We start from the raw sequence: 4,567 nt of genomic DNA on the forward strand, positions 1-4,567 counted from the left end.
TTCCTCCTAGTGACTTCAGCTACGGTTTCATCTATAATGTCACACTGGAGGATAGAATGATCCTCTGGAGGATGCTTCATAACTCCATTCAGATTGAAGATTACTACTCGGCCATCTATTTCAAAAGAGTATGTTCCTGAGAAAGCATCTAATTTGAACTTCGAGGTCTTCAGGAATGGTCTTCTGAGTAGGATTGATGAGGGCTTCTCTGAGTCATTTTGGGGCATCTCCAGGATATAAAAATCAATGGGAAATGTGAGCCCCTTAATGCCCACTAATACATCTTCAGCAACTCCAGCCACTGTAATAATGCTTTTATCTGCTAACACAAAACAAGCTGCCGACCTTTTTAACGGAGGGAGCCTCAAAATATCATATATAGACAAAGGCATTATACTCACACATGCTCCTAAATCACACATGCAGTCAGAAAATACCACACCACCAATAGTACAATTAACCATACATAGACCTGGGTCACTACACTTTTCAGGTAAACCTCCCATTAAAGCAGATATGGAACTACCTAAAAGAATAGTTTCTAACTCATTAATTTTGTCTTTATGTATACATAAATCTTTTAGAAACTTGGCATATTTAGGTACCTGTTGAATAACATTAAAAAGAGGAACAGTTACCTCAACTTTTTTGAATATCTCTACTATTTTGGGATCGGGTTCCAGCTGCTTCCTGGGCTTCCTTGCAAGTTGTGGAAATGGAATGGGAGTGGTGTCTTCTGCAGTGTCTGCGCCCTTTGGTGCTTCCTCCTGTGGTTGAACTTCTTCTTTCTCATCTATGTCCTGTATGTCTTCTTCCTCTTCAACATCTTTTATTTCCACTACCTCTTCAGCTGAGGCGTGTTCTGGTGGGCTTGGCTCCTCCTGATTCCTCTCCTGCAGTGTGGTTCTGGACCTTAGGGTGATGGCATTAATGCCACCCTTTGGATTGGGTAATAGTTGAGAGGGGATTCCACTGGAGCTCAAAGGCTGGTTATTGGAGTTATTCATTGATCCAATCTGTGAGACAAGAGCTTGCAAAGTAGAGTTCAGACCATTTAGTGTAGCATAAAGGTTATTTTCCATGGTCTGTTGTCTCCGATCAATAGATTGTAGTAAGTCATCATTAGAAGATGAAGAAGGATAAGTAATTTGAGAGGTCTGCTGTTGGGTATTCTGTGGTCCTTGGGATTGCCTCAGGTGAGGTGCTCTGTAAGGCTGGTTCTGGTTCTGCTGCCTGTTGTTATTGTTATTCCACCTCTGATTTTCCTGATTGTCTCTGCCTCCTCTATTGTTGTTGTCCCTCCAATTCTGGTTAGAATTGTCCTGCCATCCATGGCTGTAATTTCCACCTTGATTGTACCCTTGGTTGGGGCGGTCATAGAAGTTATGAGTGGCTGCCACGGTATTGTCTTCCTGCTAGAGCTGCGGACATTTGACAGTATAATGACTATAATCAGCACAGATTTCGCAAACTCTCTGCGGGACTAACTGTTGGCTTTGCTGTGGTGGAGAAGGTTGAGCTTGCTGAACTTGTTGTTGATTCAATTGCATCTGCTTCAGCAAGTTGGTCATTTCACAGATACTCTGAGTTAGAGCAGCAGTCTCTCTGCTAGAGGATACTTCTACGACGGCTTTTGAACGGCCTTGTTTCTGCCTGTGATTCCGAGTGGATTCAGCTAAGTCGTTAATCAATTGCCATGCCTCATCAGTGGTCTTGTACTTTTTCATAGACCCATTGCTAGCACTTTCCAATGTGGTTTTATCTTAGGGCCTCATGTCCTGCGTGACGTAACCGAGCAACACTATCTTGTCAATCATATGGTGGGGGCATGCTTCTAGAAGATTATTGAAGCACTCCCAGTATTCATAGAGAGTCTCAGATTCGTCCTGAATAATCATGGAAATGTCTTTCCTCAGTTTATCAGTAACTTCAGCTGGAAAGAACTTTTCCAAGAATTCTTTTCTAAGTGTATCCCAGTTGGATACAGTTGTTGCGGGTTGATTGTAGTACCACTCTCTTACCTTTCCCTCAAGAGAAAACGGGAAAGCTTTCAATAAAATTGAAGTTTCATCTGCACCATCACGCCTGACATTTGAACAGGCTGCTTGAAAATCTCTCAGGTGCTTGATAGGCTCTTGAGCAGGTAAGCCATGAAACTTGGGCATCAAATTGAGCAGTGCAGTCTTTATTTCAAAGTCTGTAGCTACCGCTGGGTGATGCGCTTGAAACGGTTGCATTGTAAAATTAGGGGCTCCAGCCTCCTGGATAGTAACTCTCCTAGGTTCTGCCATGTCACCTACACGCAAATCAACCGAATCAGTAGAACGGGGGCTGGTTTCTTCCTCAAATGACGTTTCAAATCTGCCCTCAGAGAGGACTAACTGACGTCGAACTTGTCTTATTCGTGAAATAGTTATTTCAATCTCAGGATCGAATACTGGCAAGCTTGGATCAGGAAGTGAACGCGTCATCTAGCGAAAGAAATAAGCAGCTCATAGTAGCAAGATAAAATAAACTGCAAATAAATAAATTCCAATTAATAACTTTAGCACTCTATTGCAACTTTCCAGCAACGGCGCCAAAAATTAACGTGGCAAAAATTGGCGAATTAAGAATTGTTATGAGATATGCGTTGCAAGTATAGTTCTTAATCAACCAGAAATCCGCTTATCAATTTAGAAGGGTTGTCACAAAAATCAAAATTAAAATACTGGGAGTATGAATCCCAGGTCATCTCCCAACGAGTTGCAGAAAGGTGTGCTATTTTATTAATCAGATGTTTTCAAAAAGGGTTTGAGTTTAATAAACAGGAAATTAAATTGGGGAAATTAAGTAATTTAAATGAAAGCCTTGACTGGGAGTAGATTAGTTGGAAGCCCTATTCTTGTTGAAGTACTCTCAAGATTAATTGATAATTGAAGGTTGCTCTGTTTAGTTATCCCTTACTAGGTAAGGGAAAGTCAAACAAGTTGGAATGCTGTTTCTATTCACAAGTTCCAATCCACTCAATTGAAAAGGATTAGTGTCAGTGACTAGAGAGCATTCCAACAATAAACCCAATTACAATTTTTCTTTTAAGCATCCCAACTCAAGGGTTCCTTTCAATCAACTCCCCATCAAGTTAGGGAACTACTCGCTCATTGCGAATGTAGAACTCATAACATATGAAAGGGAATTAAAGAAAGACATGATAAATAAAACTCAAAGGAATCAATTAAAAATAAAAGTAATTCTTGTATTAATAAATTCTAAAATAATCCAATAATAAAATTGAGTAAATTAAAGGACATGGAAGAGTAAAGCCAAGTAAAGAAAACGAACTAGAATGACGAATTCTTGATGAGGTAATAACTCTTCTCAATATCCCAATGCAAAAAGCAATAGAAATCAAATCCTGAGAACTATGAATGTGTAGAGAGAAAACCTAGAGGAGGAGTAAAACTAGATCTAAAAACTAAAAACTGTGTCGAATGAATGCTGTTGTGGTTTCTGCATGTTCTCTGGCTCTAGTCTGCTTTTCTGGGCCGAAAACTGGGTCAAAATAGGGCCCAAAATCGCCCCCAGCGAATTCTGCAGATTATGCAGATCACGCACGTCACGCGATCGCGTCATTCGGCGTTTTGCTTTGCCACGCAGGCGCGTCGTCCACGCCTCCGCGTCACTTATGCTATTCCAATCCGCGCGGTCGTGCGAGCCATGCGGCCGCGTCACTGCGATTTCCTCTCTTTTGCACGGTCGCGTGAGCCATGCGGCCGCGTCACTTCTCGCTGGTCATCTCCTTAATTTCTTGTGTTCCTTCCATTTTTGCAAGCTTCCTTTCTAATCTCCAACTCATTCATGCCCTATAAAGCCTAAAACATTTAACACACAGATCACGACATCAAATGGAATAAAGGAGAATTAAAATGCATAATTAAAAGTCTCTTAGGAAACAAGTTTTCAATCATGTAATAATTTTAGGAAGGAAATATAAATGCATGCTAATCATATGAATAAGTGGGTAAAGATCATGATAAAACCACACAATTAAACACATTATAAACCATAAAATAGTGGTTTATCATGGTCCAAAGCAAAAAGAGTGTGCTTAAGAACCCTGGGCACCTCTAACTGGGTACTCTAGCAAAGCTAAGTCACAATCTGAAAAGGTTCACCCAGTTATGTGTCTGTGGCATTTATGTATCCGGTGGTAATACTGAAAAACAAAATGCTTAGGGTCACGGCCAAGACTCATAAAGTAGCTGTGTTCAAGAATCAACATACTGAACTAGGAGAATCAATAATACTATCTCAATTCTGAGTTCCTATGGATGCCAATCATTCTGAACTTCAAAGGATAAAGTGAGATGCCAAAACTATTCAGAGGCAAAAAGCTACTAGCCCCGCTCATCTAATTAAAACTAATCTTCATTGATAATTTTAGAATTTATTGTATATTCTCTTCTTTTTATCCTATTTTGTTTTTAGTTGCTTGGGGACAAGCAACAATTTAAGTTTAGTGTTGTGAAGAGCGGATAATTTATACCCTTTTTGGCATTATTTTTCCATAGTTTTTAGTATATTTTAG

General features: G+C 40.1%; 1 non-coding gene across 1 annotated transcript; it reads left to right on the plus strand.

The window, feature by feature from the left end:
* The first annotated feature begins 1,811 nt into the window (after positions 1 to 1,811).
* LOC148552834 (small nucleolar RNA R71) lies at positions 1,812 to 1,919 on the plus strand. Its single transcript, XR_015893828.1, has one exon. It is a non-coding gene; the product is annotated as a small nucleolar RNA R71 (small nucleolar RNA).
* The last annotated feature ends 2,648 nt before the right edge of the window (positions 1,920 to 4,567 follow it).

The sequence above is a fragment of the Arachis ipaensis genome, chromosome B7 (assembly GCF_059453495.1).
Source record: "Arachis ipaensis isolate K30076 ecotype BB chromosome B7, ASM5945349v1, whole genome shotgun sequence".
Taxonomy (NCBI): Eukaryota; Viridiplantae; Streptophyta; class Magnoliopsida; order Fabales; family Fabaceae; genus Arachis; species Arachis ipaensis.